The 18,971-nt window shown below is 43.1% G+C and overlaps 1 protein-coding gene across 4 annotated transcripts in view; it reads left to right on the top strand.

Annotated features, from left to right (window-relative positions):
- Window positions 1-18,971, top strand: part of LOC135234361 (synaptotagmin-2-like) — a 101,254-nt gene that overhangs the window by 62,540 nt on the left and 19,743 nt on the right. For 2 of the 4 annotated variants that reach the window (XM_064298893.1, XM_064298889.1), the window contains exon 1: window positions 629-796. The exons of 1 other annotated variant lie outside the window; for it this stretch is intronic. The gene's annotated coding sequence lies outside the window, so the exon portion shown is untranslated. One more of the 4 variants, XM_064298890.1, reaches the window with a different exon arrangement.

The raw sequence follows: 18,971 nt of genomic DNA, 5'->3' as shown, positions 1-18,971 counted from the left end.
TAGGGAGTCTCGTTGGGCTGGGGGGGAACCGCACGAGCAGAGGCAGCTCGGCCAGTCGCCTGTTCAATACCAGGTGCCTGCTGGCTCGTCCGGTTAAAAAAGCAAAAAAAAAAGCAAAAAAAAACTGCCGCATCAGTTACAGAGAGCACTTCAGCGGCTGGGCCTTGCTTGCTGCAGTGTGTGCAGTGGAGATGAGATGCTGTTTCTCAATCTCGCTCTCCCCCTCGCCTCATTTTCAAAACAAAAATTTTTCATATGTCTTCCTCTCCCAAGAATCTCTCCCCCCTCTCTGACAGAGGTTTTTGGAGAGAGCCGTTGTGAGTTCCTTACATGTGTGGCAGGGGTTTTGGGGTTTGGGGGGGGGGGGAGGGGCTGAGGCTTGGCAGCTTTTGCGTATCGATCCTTTAGGACTGCCCTTGAATTTTGGTCCTTGGCAGAGTGCTGCATGCAGTACTCTGTGAGCAGCATTGTAAATCGGAATAGAGAGAGAGAGGGGTGGGGGGGGGGGAAGAGGAGGGGGAGGTGTTCAGGGACAGAGTGAAGAGAGAAAGGGAGGAGGGGATTGAGGGATAGAGGCAGGGAGGGGGTGTGGGAGGGAGAGAGAGAGAGAGAATGAGTGTGTACAGGAGAGGGAGTAGTGCTGCAGTGGAGGGGAGTGAGGATAGCACTGCAGTTTCTCAGGCTGATGGGAGAGCAATCGGGGGACGTTACTACGGAGATTAAACATTAACCCTAAGTGCCTCGCTATTGGATGGGTCGGCCCATTGCGGGGAATAGGACAGAGGAGATTTCACTGGTAAGGCTGAAAACCACTCACTAGAGATAGGATTCACTCCTTGCCATCCCCCCTACCCTTGGATTTAACTGTTTCTGGACCCGAGTAAGGGTCTACTGATGGCAGAAGTGAGTTTGAGGATTGACTGGCGGTGATGGTCCAGTCCTGAGCTGAACAGAACTGGACAGTGTGCGAGTGGAAGGTCAGACCGGGGCTCTTGCGTTATGCTGACATAATAATTTGCTTGACTGGGTTTTTTGGCATGCTAAAAAAGTGTATAGTATTTACAATGGAAATAACTGCATTGTTTCGGATCCTAAAATTGGTGGATACCTGATGCGTGTATTATTTTTGTATTTGTGATTCCCCTAATGAGTTGTACACTTAATCTTGTCTTAGGGCTGATTTTCACTTTGTAAAGGTAGTTACATTCCAAATTGCAATTATGAGTGTGTCTCCTATAACCTACTCAGAGACTGTGTGTTTCTGGAGGCAAAAAAATCTCTGAATGTTGTTTCATCACTTTGCTGTCAGGTCATGTCATTTTTTGCTGATGCTTGGGGAGCAGTGCTTTGAGAGGCAGCCTGCATTTGACTTGTGAGAGGGGTTGATTCTGCAGTTACGCTTAAGTGACTGTTCAGCTCTGAGCTGTCTGCAGGGGCTGCTGTGCCCTGCCTCACACGTGTGCTTTTCCCTCTCACTGGCGCTCGTGAGCCACAGCAGGGTTGCCAGTTTACAGCCCTCAACATCCCAGTTGAAAAAACTGAAAAAAATAAAATAGCAAGGGATTACGACTTTAGCTGAGTGTGCGTGTGATAATGTGTGTGAGTGCGTATGTCCGTCTTAACGCGCACACTTGCGCGTGTGCGTGTACATACAGTATGTATGTGTGTGTGTGTGTGTGTGTATGTGCAGGTGTGTGGACATGTATGTGTGTGTGTGTGTGTGTGTGTGCAGGTGTGTGGACATGTATGTGTGTGTGTGTGTGGAAACTAGTCCTCCACAGTAGTTTGTGAGTATTTCACTGTAAGAGAGGAAAGAGGAGAGGCAGTGTAAGAAAGCTGAATCCAGGGGTTTCTCTGGGATCCCCATGCCAGTCTATCGCAGCCTCCCCACTGGGGTGTTTCCAGACAGTGCTTGTGAGGACATGCCCAAGGGCATACCTGTGCCAGGCACTCTGACACTGAGGGAGGGTGGTATCCTGCCAAGGAGAGCTGCCTGTTACCTGTCCATGTGAAACAGTCATGCTTATCCACATCAGTGGGCTAGGCCAGGCTACAACTCCTTTAAAACGCAACTTATATTGTACCGGTATCCAGTTCTTTTCTGTGACAACTGCGCATCTGTTAAATTAGCACTGCACATCTGCAGCTTGATTGCATTACCTTTTCTCTTTCTGCACAGCAAATGATTACACTGACGTCACAGAGATTGGCGTCATTTTACATTACGGAACAGACATTATGCTGATTTTAAGTTATAATCAAAAATATTACAAGGAGTGCAAACTGATTATAAAGGGATTTGTATATGAAAGCTGACACTTTATTTACGATGGGAAATATTCAGGATCAGGCTCAAGACAATCAGTCCTTGAAAGGTCTTTTTTTCCCCTCCTCCATTTCCAGTTCTCACATCTGGGAAGCAACTTAAGTAACTCAGGGGTTCCCAGCCCAGGTCCTGGAGAGCCATGGGATATGCTTGCATTTCAGCTAGCCAATAGCTTACCGAGTTAAGGTCAAACTGGGTCTGGATTGGCTGCTTATTTTAATCAAGGTGTGGGACTCATGTTGTAAACTATGCACTGGCTGGATTTAATGGGTGCTCATTTATTCCAGTACCTAGGAGGGGTCACAAATTAGCCAAACTATCAAGTATTTCACTCAGTAAATAAGAGTACTTAAGTTACATAGCTAAAGTGTAAGCAATAACTTTATTGGTAAATATACTGAAATTGTTCATGCTTGTTTCTCATTAATGTTTATTGTGCTCAATTATTGATAGACTTTATCATTTATGTTGCCACCTTGCTATAGCATGATTAATTTTTACCATTGCTTTGCAAACACTCTAAATGGAAATACTGTTTCAGTCCCTGTTTATAACCTTAATCTTGGCTTGCCCTAGGGGGAAAAAAAACAGTAATTACAAACTGAATATGCAATGCAGCATTTTTTCCCTGTTTGATTAACAATACCAGAACAAAAAATGGAAGGAATGGATTTCCATTTATGTTCCAAGGGGAATATTATGGCATGTGCTGATCTGACTGTTCACCGTTATTTTCTTTGTGATTTCTCTGTTTTTTTGTGCACAAGGCCTTTTCCATACTCATTTCCATGTGAAATGAGCCGTTTTGCTTGGCTCGCCTCTGACAGGGGCCATTGTTTTCTAAAGTGACACTTCATTTGCGGTGGAGGCAGATTGAATCCAGGCATCCAGAGTCCCCTGGGAGCTTTGCCTATTCTTTCACGTAATCAGAGCCGATCAATCAGGAGCATTGGGGCCGAGCAGGCCATCTGATGCAAGAAGTTATCAGTTAACACCGAAATGTGAAGTGTCATAGAATATTCCCCATAGTGTGTGTCATAGAATATTCCCCATAGTGCGTGTCATAGAATATTCCCCATAGTGCGTGTCATAGAATATTCCCCATAGCGTGTTTCCCACTCAGGGGTGTGGTTCATTTGTACAATGACACTGCGTTTTTTCCCCCTTTGATATCATTGAAAAAAAGGCTTCATGGGAGGAGCATGTAACACAGTTCGTACCATTACTCGTTTTAAAATTATATGTGATTCATTGAAAAACTGACACTCATTGGCGAGTGGATTTGACTGAGAGTCGGAGAGCGGATCTTTGTCTTTTTCATTGGTCATTCTAATGAGCACATAAAAGTGATGGATTGTACGGTCATCGATCTGTTCATGATAATGCATGACAGCAACACTTCTTGTTGTGCTCACAATACAAGTTACCACCCTTCCGCTTAACTGTTTAGAATCTGATCTCAACATAGAAAATTAAACGTTTTTTTGTGATAAAAAGATATCAAGCGAAGAGGCTGTAATAGCGGGCCCTGAAGCTAGGAGGAAAAAATAATAGCAGGAGTGATTTCATTTCAGTCTGAATTCTCAAAGCAGATTGTCAAAGCAGAGAGGCACACAGCACCTATGAGACCAACAACCCAGTTGGTGATCGCCTGGGACTGCAGGAAGTCACATGGGAAATCAAACCCTTCGGAAATTGGTTCTTTGAGGCAGCGCATGCAGGGAAGATAGAAGGCGACTGAACCGCGGTGACACCGCTACAGTGAAATGCAGGGCAGCCAGGCCAACACAAATTTACATGTCACGCATATAGACACTTGCTGTGTCCGGTGACTTGCACCCAGCTGAGTGGTGAAATTAACAAGCGAAAAAACATTAGTCTGTGGTGCATGATGCTACAGCTTGCTGGATCACTTGCCAAAATACAACACTATGTTAAATTCTGCCGTGGGGACATTTTCAACATAGAATACAACATGGCTGCAGAGGGATCTGATAGTAATTCTCTGGTGAAATGTAAAAAAAAATAAAAAAGCAAAAACCTAATACAGGCAAAGCTATTTCTAACAATGCTTTGAACTGAATCTGAAAATGTGCAAAACATCCAGTTTGCCAACTGATTGTTGAACTGGAGACTGCCTCGGGCCTCCGGCCCATATGTGCCTGACAGGTTTATCCAGCCCTTTGCCAGGCTTGTAACCCAATTCTGTTCAATTGTCTTGCCTACCCATTGCATTGGTGCCTTGAAAATTGCCTGTCTCACAAACTAAGACGGATGGTTCCTCTCTCGGCCTGAAATATAAAGCATTGCCGCATTTGTAGGGAAGAAGACCTGGCTCCTGTGTGTTTGTCATATTTCATCACTGTGTCATTAACAAGGGCAAAAGCACTTTAAGAGAACAGGCTTTCCAAAGGCTGCTCCAGCAAGCGTTTAGCACTGAGCACTGTAACCCCTCTAACCTTGAGAATGGACGGCTGCATGTCCTTAAGTGCCCGTTTGTTTTTGGTTGTTTATGTACAATACGTCATCGTAAGCGTCACTGTTCTTGCACACTGTCTCCTTGATATCCAGGAAGAAGCTTTTAAAGAAATAATGTCATGACACTTGGGTATTAAAACGAGTCATAAATATGCATCCAGAAACCTTAGAGCAGTACAGACAATGACGTGTGCGCACACCAGCCATGGAGATAAATGTTTCCAAACTGGTTATTTGAGCAAACTCTATACCGTGCAATCGGATAACAAATTTAATAAACTGCCCAGAAGAGTGGTTGATTTTTGGTTACATTTCTGTGAAATACAGCCTAATCAACATTTAAGCCAGTTATTTTATATTTCCCCAAACTATTACCTAGATAAAAAATCTTAGGCCTTAGCATTTTTATTAATTTGACTAAAGCACAATTCTATGCATGAGATGTTCATTACCATCGTCCATGTTGCACAAAATTGAGAATGAACATTCTAATGTAATCATGTTAAGAAAGGGAATAATACCCATAATGCTGAGCTGTGGAGCCCCCAAATTTGACCCAAAGGCAATGTCTATTTTTTTCATAACAGTAGACTGAGCATTCCATCTAGAGATATAAATATAAAATGCAGAGGGACCCTTTCATAACAGAGTGTGTTTGTGCACACTGTGGATTTTCTTAAAATCCTTGTTTCAATAATTCTCATAGACATCTGCCCTGCAGATTAAAGTCAGTAACAGTTCATTATAGTATCTACTTTACAACTGACAGCAGAGGCAGGGTGACACTAATTATAATTTTACTCCAGATCTAGTCCGAGGCCTTTCATAGAAAACATTTTGGCAAAGCATAATTGTAAAGCAGAACATCAAAGTAATGATGCCAATAAAATGGCCTAATGATTATATGTACTGATTTTATTCTTTCAGAACTCTTCGGAACATTTCTCTTCTGGGTAAAATTTTGGTTAAATGCTAATGTTTATTTAGACGGGAAAGAAGACAATGAACCATATTCATCTGGAACAGAGATTCAGCTTTTGCAGTTTATCTGGGGAAATCTTACTCGTATATTGCAGATTATACACTTGTTATGAGGTCGGGTAATAGCCGTGATTATCCAGGATTACAGCCGATTACTTCCTCCCACACACTGCCATGCGGAAAGGACTGTGACCGAATGGGGGAAAAGAAGTGTGGGGAGTTCAGAATATACAGAAAACCTCACCAACATTTCCCCTTTCGTCTCTGGGAACTCAGCCAGCTGATGGACGGGCTGTGGGCGGGTTCAGCTCGTCTGCGTTTATGCTCAGTCACCGTGCCCTCCAGCATTTAGTTGACAGTGCAAATCCATCATCATTTTATTAGAAAAGAAGAGAGAAATTCTTTGTCTTTCAAAAAAACCTGCTGAAAACTCAGCCCACCCCACAGAATTTGGAAGGCCATTAACCCACAGATTCACCCACTCATCTGCTTTGGCATATTAAGATGAATTTCAATGGACCTATTTTTAACCAAGAACATCATTGCTGGGCTTCGGCATAGACGGATGCATGCCCTTCGCCCTCTCTCTCTTTCCCGAAAATGCACAGGGCTCGAGTCCAAATTCATAAACTTGAGGAGCACCTTGATATGTCCTAACACGCCATGGGACAGGGGACACACTGGCAACGTTGACAGCCTCTCTCCAAGCCCCGCCCTCCCCGTTTGCCGTAATCATCACCCTCTGCCGGTAACAGTGAGAGAGTAAGGAGTCACCTTCACTTTACGAGATTCACTGAAGAAACTGCAGTGCCGCTCCACTTGGGCTACTGTGCAGATCTGTTTGAAAATGTCTAGTCATCAGAATGCATCGATATGTCTTTAATCTTGCACCAATCAGAACAATGGAAGCAGCAGGCCTAGCAGGTGCCAGTCAGAGAATCATCGAAACATAACCCACAGATGTTCCTCGTTAACTGATTGACGGTAATCAACCATCTGACACAGGAAAGGGGCATGACTCCATCACAATCAAGCATTTAATAACCATATGTATACAGTTCAGCCAGAAATATGGTTGTATAGGCAGCATAACAGCATATCTTCTTCTGCTGGTGTGTATTGCACTCTCCTTTATACCCGTGATAATGTTGATCTTAGAGACTGACTGAGGTCATTTGAACAGAATAAGACATTCCTGCTCAAGGTTTCAACACAATCCAACACCTGGCTTTGTGCTGAAACAGCCCACTGCATTCAAAGAAAAAACACTAGACAACACTAGACTTAGACTACCATAACCACATCTGAATTTAGGCAGAATTTGAAAATTCCCACAGCCATTTTCCATATTGGAACAAAAGCCATAGGAACCCACAGACTCTGCACTGCTATGCTTCAAAATTTCTGTTTATTTCTTGTTGTTATGGAAGCAGCGTATGGATCTGCTAATACCTTTTAGTCAATGTGATTAATCTGTAGGATAAGGGGAGCACATTTAAGTGTTGCACAGAGGCTGCTGTAAATTATCCTGGCTATCGCTTCCAAAGGAAACTCTGAGCCTTTGCTTCATAGATAACAGCTGAAGAACAATTGGCCTTTGCAGGAGCTCCCATTGTTCCAAAGACAGGTATTTATAAATCTACCAACTGGAGCTGTATTGCAGAACACAATGAGATGTTTTGGGGCATATCATGCAGTTCACACAGTCAGGCATAAGTAATCTTGCATCAGACTACTTTGCACTGCCCTAAATGTAGGCTCTCTTTTTTTCATATGAAAAGGTCTATCTAAGAACATGGCATCTAAGAACCACATACCGTTGCTTCTCTGCAGCGAGTAATGTGTCATAATTGATTTTACTGTATTACACATCGGATGAAAGTTTAGACGTGCGGCATCATTGTTCCTGTCACCTCTCGGTTCTGGCAGAGTGCTCTCATGGCATTGATTTTTATTGCGACCGCGTGCTGGGTTGTGTACACAAAGGGAGAAAGGGAAGGGAGGAGAGGGCAAATATACTGCACCCCACACCGAAAATGTCTCTTCCTGGGGGAACCACTCGACCGGCGGTGCCGGAAGAGCGGTGTCGATCAATGGCTCTAGCAGTGCGCAAATGTCACCTTGCCAGGGCTGGCGGTGGTAAGCAGGTGCGCTTGATAATGAAGGAGGAACGGGATGGGGCTTCGCAAGCTTGAAGGGGAATGCTGCTTAGACCTGACTGTACGGTGAGCCTAAAGTTTTCCAGATTGTTCTTTTCCCTGTGACTTATCAGGGATATGATCTGCTCCTCAACATTTTTGAGGTAAAAATACAGCATGTGGCACTGGTGTGCTTTTGAGGCATTTGTGCAGTATTAAAAAGGGGGAGGGGGGAGGGGGGAGGGGCAAAGCACAATTTCAGTGAAACGCATTTTGGGTGGTACTAAAGCCGCAGGGGCTGTTATTTAGGGTGAATGGCTCATAAACTGGAAAAGCGCTGAAACAGTTTGAAATCTGCTGAAATGTCTTTTGATCTCAGAGGATGCAAAGAGAATGGGTGTGAAATGTACATCCGCATCACGCTGCTCGGGGAACCAGACTGTAAGGGGTCTGACTCATTCTCTTCCTTCGTTTTGTTCCTTCTCTGGATTAGCAATGAATTCACTGGCTCTGCGACTGCTGGATGCGTCAAGAGTTCATGCCGGATCAGCATATAGTTCTACGTGCTTCAGTAATGCTTGGAGACTACAGTGAGTCAGCTGGAAGCAGTGACTTGATGCCAATTAATTTAATGGCACATTTCAATTAATGAAACTGAATTATTGTATGCTGGGCAGCGATTAACAGGGCCCTGTGTCGTCAAGTGACGGAGGTGAGGAAGGTTTTCGATCCAGAAATGGCCGCCTTGCCATTTTCCCACTGTCTTCATTAGAGACTACATTACAGCTTCTTAAAAACACGTCCCCCTGGACCATAAACACTTGCATGATTAAACAAATGCTTTTACCGGAATAATGCCTGCCCTGCCACTGCAATGAAGAGTACTGTTCCAATTTCTCCAGACTTGATCAAGTGATTACTTTCCTCCGGACAATTCTGTTTTAAAATAGCTGAATGCATATTTTAAATTGCCTAGCAGTCTCTGCAAACTGACAGTCCATACCGTTTAAGCATATTTAGCTGAAGATATAATAACAGGGCCAATTATTGATAAAAAAAACGCCTGCTCCAAAAGCTTGACTCAAAACCCTTCACTTTGTTCCAGCAATTTAGCCCTGCCCATTCTTTTAGTCCTTTCTGATGCCTTTTCATCTGCCAGGAAACTGTCCTTTGTCTGTTGTAAAATGTGGTATTGACCGCAATGCAGATGAGTATTTTCTTCAGTTGAACTCTTCATAAAACGCAGGAATGAAACATTTTAAAATGTTTTCCTTTTGGTTTGGTTGTTGCCATGGCCACCTTAGTCACTGTCAAGTGGGTTATGTTTGTGCTATCATCCTCTTGAACAAGTGGGATGAATTTTTCATAAACTGGACCGAAGCAGAAATACTTCTGTTGTGAGGAGAGAGTGAGTTAATGACTTCAAATGCATTACAAAGAGAACCATGGAAACAACTCATGCTTGCATATTCCCATCTTAATGTCATGTTGTAAACATAGAAAATGAAACATTCTAGCATCACCCCTTTTGTTCTTGTGTCACCCCTTCAGTTTTAGCATCACCCCTTCAGGGTTTCTCAGCAGGTAACCTGTAGCTGTCTGAGCCCCCGCTCACCCCTTTCCCTGTGTTGTTATGTAGTACAGTAGGATTGTGGGCTGTCATGTAGTGCAGTAGGACTGGGGGCTGTCATGTAGTACAGTAGGATTGTGGGCTGTCATGTAGTGCAGTAGGACTGGGGGCTGTCATGTAGTACAGTAGAAATGTGGGCTGTCATGTAGTGCAGTAGGACTGGGGGCTGTCATGTAGTACAGTAGAAATGTGGGCTGTCATGTAGTGCAGTAGGACTGGGGGCTGTCATGTAGTGCAGTAGGACTGGGGGCTGTCTTGTAGAACAATAGGATCGTGGGCTGTTATGTTGTACAGCAAGATTGTGGACTGTTACGCAAAACAGCAGGATTGTGGGATGTTATGTAGTACAGTAGGACTGTGGGCTGTTATGTGGTTTTAGGAGTTTTGGAAAACATGATGGCAGTGGAAGTCGGTCAGAAGGGCACAATGAGATTTTCTGCCTAGGGCCCAGTCCCTAGAATTACCTCTGGCTGTTATTTAGTACAGTAGGATTGGGGGCTGTTTTGTAGTACAGAATGATTGTGGGATTTCTGTGCAGTTTCTCTGAGTCATGCTGATAAGCCCCTATTCAGAGAGGAGATGAAAGTAAAGGGGAGAATTCCTCAGTGCCTCCTTGTTGAGACAGAAAAGGGAAGATCAACCGTAGCCTTTGACAGCCAACCTGGTGAGCAGCACCATAGCCCCAGGCCACTCTCAATACTTCTCCCGCTCCCCTCTGACTTGGACAGGCACTCGTCACGACTGGTGCCCGGGGGGTTAGCCAAAATCAATCAGGGACAATGTAAACTGAGGGTTCTCAACATGGAAACTGCCCTTCAGTTCTACTACAGAGGTCGATAGCCAATTCGAAGCAGATGTGGCATTAGAATGCCTGTAGCCTTAACTCTGCATGGTGCAGCTCCTTCTGCTGTATTTGTGCATCTCTGGGGTGGGGGGGGTACACAAAAATCTGAGATCATATGCAGAGTGAAAATGCAGAGTGGAAGCAAAAATCTGCCGGGGAAATTGACTCTGCTTGCCAGGGGCAGGCTATTGGATTTGCTGACAGAAATCAAATGCACTCGGCACTGTGCTATATTGGGTTTTATTCTTTTAGGCCATTGATCACAGCCAGATTGATCATCACCCCAAGGGCCATGGTCTGAGGAGCACCACTGAGGAGCCAGTCCTGAAATGGCACAGTGCTTACTGAGGGGGTAGGTCCCAAAATAGAGAGGAATGCCTCAAAATGGGACCATCCTGATGGATGGTGGGCAGTCACAGCTTTGCTGTCCTATTGCATCAGCAGTTGTTTATGGTTTCAAACAGACAGGATCAGCTACAAGGCCTCTGCACGCATTTAACATGTTGGCATTATTATATTAGCACTGAGTATCACCGCTTCAGTTCCAGGCTGACATTTTCACATTAGAGCTCTCGTTCAGACACGTTACTGCTGCCAAGGAACACATTCTAGTCAACACTATTTCAAAATAATTGTGACTTGGCACCTAGCCAAGAAATATTTAACAATAATGATAAACACCCCTTTTAAAACCATCCACACATTATATTTAGCAAATCCAACATTCTCAATTTCACCTTCACATGGTGAATAAGAAAAAGGTTTAGCTGTAATATCCTAAATGATCCTATTAAACTCCGACAAAACAAGGTGATCAAAGTCCTAACTGCCATCTGCCTATTTCAGAGGCTCCCATGTTTTCTCAAAGAGAGAAAATCCACACTATCTCCTACTTAAAATCTGTAAATTGATCCCTCATTAAGAAACAATGAAAACACGCACTTATTGAATATGCATGTGTTAATGCGTTTTATTATTGATCAGATATGGCGGTTTGGAGGAGACTCCGTGCCTTTGTGTCCTGTCCACGGCCTTTTGGGGGTTTTTAAGCGTCTGTGCTTTTGGAATCGCCCTCACTGGGGCAGCAGGGCTGCAGCAGTTTGCACCGCAGAGCCCTGCCAAACAGAGACTGCGTGGAGCTCTACAGATTTCCTTTCTACGCTGCGTCACGTTCAGCCACTCCTCATCAGCTCAGCCTCCCCCCACAAACGCTCAAATTAATATGAGGTCATCGCATCCACCTCTGCATCACGGATGGCTACAAAAGGTCTTAAACGGTTTTCAAAAGCAGGACAATGTTTACAGAAAATATAGAATCACGAGCAGCAGAGTTTATTTTCATCCAGCAGACAGAGACTTAAACCATTAAGGTTAAAAGCACTCTGTCGGTAGAATTTACTCGTGTGTGAGCATTGCGCCCCTCCGTATACAGCGGGACACAAAGTGCCATGCAGCAATGCAACTGCAGTTTGTTTTTCATTCATTTACTGCTACAGCAAAGTTAACATGGTGCTATAAACCTCAAAAGGAAAATGCAGAAAGGGGTGTGTTGTGTTTACTTATGACTGCGCATATCACACAAAAATATTTCCTGTTTCCAAAATAAATGCAACGCAATTGAGCTTGCTTGTTTGTTTACTGCACTGTGATAACATGCCCACAATTTGTTGCACCTTTAGCAGAACGAAATAAAGAAAAAACCAAAGAGGTGAATTCACCAAAAACCTAGCTTACAATAATATTACAATACGAGTGAATAAACTTTGCTATAAAAACCATACAGTTTTCATAACTGAACATAATTCAGAGAGTTATTTATGAATATTTATGATCACATTAATGATTCCTCCTGTTCCTCCACTGACTCTGAAGATTTCAGTGCTACACTCAGGGGCTCTGGGGCTCTCTGGAACCTGGCATGCTGTCAAGGCCGGAATGTCCTGACAAGCACCCTGACAGACACTTTTTCCAAATTTCCAAATTGGAACTGTGGGCACTGGGAGAACCGCTCTTGTGTGACACCATGTTAAATCACCTCTGAGTCACTGAATGGAGCACCCTGCAACAACTGTCCGGCTGGCCGGCCAGCCCACACTCCTCAGCATCCCTTTAGGGCCAAGCCATCAATCTCCTCTGCTGACCTGCCCAATACCAGCCAATCTTCTCCTGCCAGAGCACACATGCCCCAATTCTTTCATTTACCGCCTCAACACACACAGCCAAATTGGCTGAACCCTCCACCCCCCACCCCGAGTCATGTAGGCAAAGAACCAACGTTTTTTTTTTTTTTTTTTTAATCAAAGAGCCAAAGCGGAGTGCAGTCAATATTCGAATAGCGTGTAAACAATTATGCTGGGCTGTTAGGCTGAATCAAGGCTTTTGGTGGTGAAATGTGTACAAGTTCTTTAGAAATCAAGAGGGGAGGCAGTTAGAGGGACACGTATGTCTGGATGCCTTCACACTGCCAGTGGTGCCCTGGACAACAGGAGGCAATGAGTCTGGGCCAGAGAGAAAGGTGGTCATCCGGTCGCAGAGCATTAATTATCTATTGCCAGGATACTTGTTGTTGTGTAATGGAACAGCTGCGGTGTGATTGCTCAGTCTCCCCAGCTTATTAGTGTGAAAGGCTGACCAGCGTACTAATTAGGCCAAAGAAAGAGTGCACTTCCTCCTACGGTGCACTGCAGCAAAGCTGCATGTGCAGTGCGTTCAGCGGGAGCATAGCTAGGGTCTGAGCACAAGGCGGAGGCAGAGCACTCTCCAGGACCTTCTGACCAAATAACCTTACATTTTCGATTTTAAAATAGCTGATATCCAGTAATAAATACAAATACAAATCAGGTATCAGTTAATGAACCAATCAAACCTACTGTATATTCAATAAAGCAGAAGTGTTTTGAAAGACCAAAAACGGAAAACAGGTTGCATGTTGCCATCAAGGACAGCGAACGTCACTCTCTGTGCATTGATCGGTGAATGTTCCAGTCCCACTTCCGACAGATCTCTTTAAAGATCTTTACACTAGGCCTATATTCAGAGATAAAAGTTCAGACGTGGCAGTCTGCAACACCTATTCGAAGCTAATGTAGACATGGCGGAATACAACGCTATAATATAAAAAAATATTACAGCGATCTAATGTTACTAAACACACAGTTTAAGCACGACATTTGTTTTTTCCAGCTCTTCTAATCTAACAGAGGGATTACAGACGTTTCACTCACCAAGCTGTTGTCTCCATTTCGTCTGATGTAGCCCAGTTCCTGCTGTAGTTTGATGTAGTGTTAATTCCATCATCATCAATAGAACAAAATAAAAATCCAGACAGTTGCACCAACGATGTCCTCCTGTGATAGCTCTACAGGCTAGTACTGCTAGCACTAGCAGAAATGGTTTTTCCACGCCATCATGGCTGCCATACAAGCATGAGAAGAAATAAGTTGTAATTATAACTCGGAATGAAATCAAACTTTTCTTGTTCTCTCCCTCCATTCGTTTTGTCGCCCCGATTTGAACTAACGTTCGATTTGGAAAAACACACATTTCCCTTGCAACCAGCTTGTAAGAGCATGAGAAGGCAGCAGACGGAAGCCCAGACGGATGCATGTCGTCAAATATAACATGATTTTAAAAATTATTATTAACGAAATGGACCACTTGACATTGAAAAGGCATGTCTAAACAATTCTTGAATACCTTTAATTAATAAATAATCATAAAAAAAACTTATGGTACTGTACCAAGCATAAGCGCGAAACTAGATAGGCTAATCGGCGTTAAGTAGCCTACTCTTTCATATGCAAGTACTAGGCTATTAGTAAGAATTTGAACGGTAAGAATTCATTTGACACATCAACAGATAAGGAAATTTCAACAAATTTACAAAATACATTTTTTAAGACCTTGGTCCCTCCCGTACCCTCACCGAAAGCCAACAGCAGTGGACTGTAGATGTCGGTGGCAGTCCCACTGCTAGCTCTACTAGTCTTATCTACAAGCATCAGATCTCTCGAGAATTATCTCAGTGACTTTGCCTATAATTTGGGATCTATTATCAACATATGTTTACCTCATTTGGTGCGTAGCCTGTGTGTGTGTGTTTTAATTTCTGCATTCATTCATGGCTACTGTGATGCCATGTCATGATGTAAGCAATGTCAGTGAGATTAAAATGGGTATGATCTTATCCATAATGCAATTGTAAGAGAGTTGACTGCATTGTTTTAGAGACAGAGTAATTATGGAAAGTGCTGGCCCCACGAGCATCTTCAAGTTGCTTCCGCTAAGTCTTCACTTGAAAATTCCTTGTCCTTAATTAGGATATGCTAATTTTTCTGGACTTTGTTGACAGTGAGCAAGATATCATTGAGAGAACAGAATTGGTCTCTTGGCAGTAGTGTTGGGTAAGTGGTTGATGGGTGGGGGAGCTGGACCAGGTGTGGGTGGGTTAGGACAGAATCATTTCGCTTATTTTTCCAGTGAGGTTTATACTCAAAAAACACCTGGCTGTGGAATTTCAGCAGCTATGCTGTAGTGTACTCATAATGAACTCACTCAGATCTCACTTCCTTATGTATTGTAGGGCTGTTGTGCAATTAACATGTATACCTTTTCTCATTCAAGAGCTATGTTCCAATCTTTCAAAATAAAAACACAATATATATATATTTTTTGCAGTGGCAATGTCATTCAGTCACTTCTGACTAAATTAGCAGAATTGTATTAATCTGTTATCAAGTTAAAATGTTCTCAGTTGACTGCATCTCTGTTAGAGCCCAAGGGTATGCACAAGAAGAACAGTTCCCATTTTGTTAAAGTGCTACTGCTACTATTTCTAATACTCCTACAACTATTGCTAACACTGATATTTACTAGTAATTCTGCTACTACCTTAGCATAATACATGCAGAAGTCATACATGTGCAATTCATTCCTTCTGGTTTCATTTAGTGAATAGTATAAATGACTAAAACCAGTGCTATATTGATTCAGTAATGTCATCTGTTAGTCTGTTTGCTTACATCTTGCAATTGCACATTTTCAGTGTGTGTGTGTTCATGTGTGGAAAAAAACAGCAATGTGCTCTATATGGCTTATTCTCTATATAAAACCACATAGTAAAGTGGATCAAAGCAATGGAATGGTAAACTACAGACATTCTTGGGACATTGCCTCTTGTTTGGTCCTCTATCTGTCAGTTATGTTTTGGTTGGTTATGATCTTTAAAAATCCAAATGTTTCTGAACAAGAAACTTGCACGTGTCTCATTGCTAATCTCTTACTGACTTACTTTTGTGCTTAAGTACTATGCTGTACCAACTTATTTTCTGTTTGAGGTCAGGAAGGAATACTCCCTTTCTGAGGAAAATAAACTCACCTAACCTAACCTCAGTATTTCTTTGCAACATTTGATTATGCCTTTACCACAGCGTTTCTGTCATTTGCTATGATAGAAACAGAATGGTGCTGTTTGTTTTCACTGTGGACAATGAGAAGTATGATGGGTATAGAGTTCTGCTGTTGTAAGCAACACAAGCAACAATCTCAAATGACTGCGGATCTGTCTGCACAACTCAGATTGTCTGTTTCAGGTGTTCAGTCCAACATTATGGACAGCTGATATTGTCATTAAGTTCAAAAACCCTATATAATTGCTCCAAGCAAACAAAGTCCACCCCAACCCCGTCAAATGCAAGCTTCATGGCTCCACCTTCTCTCCTGAATTAAATTAACCAAGTGTCTGGGTTTGCTTCACTCTTGGTCTGTAGCTGAATATCAGGCACAGATATAAACACATGTCACATTGCCATGGGAAACTGTCAGTGCAAGATGTTTCGGCTGAATGCAAATTAAGGGTTGAAAGAGGGTCCTCTCTAATCTAATACGTGTGTGTGTTTGTATACGGTTTTCATTTTCAGAAAGCAAAATCTGCATCTGCTTCACCTCTCACCATGAGTAATAGACACAGGGACAGAGATGAGAAGACACTGCTGGGTGATATACGAGCCCACCAATGCCCCTATATCCTGCTGCACCATTCAGCACCCAGTGCAGGTAGCACTGTTCACCCAGTGAGCCTGTCTCATTCTGCCACCTTGCACAGCCCTGATTGGATTGGATATCTGGGACATTACTATTCGTTACAATTCAAAACCATAAACACTTCATGCTGCTTGGGATCTTTGTAAACTTCAATAAATCTATATCGCGTCCACTGAGCCTCACAATACTGTTTATCTAGGTGCGTGTGATTGAAATCTCTTTGCCATTTTACATGTTGCTGATATAAAAAAGAATAAACAGTGTATTTTTCTTTTATTAAGGATATACACTAATGTGACCAATGTCACTGGCCTGGCTGTTAAAACATGATTCTGAAAGACTGAATTCAGCATCATTATGCTGAGTTTGCAATATGCTGTACCTATGTATATTTCAGGGGAATGTGCATTTTGTTGCTGCAAGCAAATGTACTTTAGGTAGTTATGACTGCAGATGACTCACCCTTTTGCTTGTGTGCAATCTGCAGCAAACTCAGCCCCAGAAACACTTCAGTGACCTTGATTCCACAGTAGGGCTTGAGACATAGCCCTTGGCAGAGAAAGGTGTACGCTGGCATTGACTAAGGACTGTGAGAGCCCTGTTTCAAAACATCCACCCCGTGTTCTTTGCAGGATTCTGAGAATAACGCAAACCCCAAAGTCCGGAATTGCTCCATACCCACCTTCCCCAGAGCCCCTTGTAACAGAGGCCAACATTTATGGCCTTTCTCTGTCTGGCACGAGAGACAGATCGTCCTTACGATGCCCGATTCTGCACTTTGTCACAGTGGCCCGAGAGCAAATGTCTCCCTTAAATACAGGGCATGGTGGAAATAAAAGTCATTTTTAAAAATAACTTTGTAAAAACTTAAAAAGTGAAATATATTATTCATGTGATTTAATAGACTTTTCTACAACTAGTTTAAAGTTTGGTGGGAAAGACTGGAAGCGCGGATTATAAAAGCTTGGATAATGGCTGCCATAAAGCAGTGAAAATGCCTCTTGTCCAGTGGTCCCCTTAGGCCAGCATGGAATCAGATTTAATCAAAAAGCATGGGCAAAACATCTCCCTAAACTTTAATTCAGTTTCGCTCAGCTCATTTCACATATAGGGGGTGGTGAAGGGAAAATAAATCTCTCGCCCCAAGATTCCGGCCGCCATGACAACATTGCTTATCGAAGTGTGTACGGCCTGTATCATTAACCACACAGCTTCAGCCGTACTCTCGGTCATTGATTTTACATTACTTTACTTGTTCTTTAAGCTGTGTGGGTAAAGGACATAGGCTGTGTATGGATATGTTGATATGTTGGATATGTTGACAGGGGCCCTCAGTTTGACCTCAGTCCTAATGTAGCTTCAAGAGGCTTAGACAGAAGTAATCTGTACCCGCACACAGCCACCGGGAAAGGCACAAACAGTAGTCGTGTGCATTCGGCTGTGTTATATTAGAGCCGTGGCCAGGGGGGTCAGTGAACCGCAGACCGCCTTCCCATTGCCGGATAAACAGTGTCGCTGGCTGGCGTCAGCGTTACACAGTGCTGGGTGCGCGAGCCGCCTGGACTCGAGGTGTGTGACTTATCTGCGGGATTACTTCAGTGACTGAGATATCCCAACGGCTCCCTGAGCAGGAACACGATGTCGGAGTGAAGCCCAGCCTGCTTCCTTCCTCTTCTGCAGAGGGGAGAAGATAAAACAAATTAATATGGAGAAAACTAAGTTAGTACCATCTTGAATGTCTGTAGGTCTGATGTGGTTATGTGGACATGCCAGTGTATATTTTTAAAAGCTTCTCTGTGGACATGACCAAGAGGAACATTGCCCTGGCATGATAAAATGAAACATGCCTGCAATTCCGTTTGTGTGGCGGATGCTAATTTACTTCTCCATCCAATGTAGCCTATATACTGTAATCCTCTTTGCTTACGACATGCATTTTTTCCAGTTCCTAGTCACATTCATCTACCACCTCATGATACTCTCCGCACTGGTAGTAATTCAAAGGACACAATGTATTCTCCTTCATTTTCTCAGTTGTTTTTTTATATAATAATGAGGCCTAATAATAATTTCCTCTGTCACTGAATAATGCTGGCATATGCTGTTTAGGTTTGGGATAAAATTATGTGCAAGATGTTATTAATGGCATTCAGCAGATGCTCTTATCAAAAGCAACTTACACAACTATGAGCCTTTCGTACATAGTATCCATTTTTACAGCTGGATATATACTGAAGCAAGTCAGACTAAGTACCTTGCTTGAGGGTACAATGAATGTGTCCTACCTGGGAATTGAGTTACAAGCCCAGGTCCCTACCCATTATACTACACTGCTGCCCTACAAAAATGGACCATATGCGAATATTATATGGAGCTTTTTATTTTACTGTGAGAAGAGATTATCTGCACTGGAAGTAAACTTTCCAGCCCTCTGGCTGACTGCCCACAAAATATAAACTTGCTAAATTCCTTCACATACTCAGTCTCTAAAGAAAGTGTCTGGCCCAGTAAACAAGTAGAGGGATAATACTG

Source organism: Anguilla rostrata, chromosome 11, assembly GCF_018555375.3.
Source record: "Anguilla rostrata isolate EN2019 chromosome 11, ASM1855537v3, whole genome shotgun sequence".
In the NCBI taxonomy this organism is placed as follows: domain Eukaryota; kingdom Metazoa; phylum Chordata; class Actinopteri; order Anguilliformes; family Anguillidae; genus Anguilla; species Anguilla rostrata.
The sequence above is the reverse complement of the archived record's forward strand: the minus strand, read 5'-3'. Positions and strand labels throughout refer to the sequence as shown.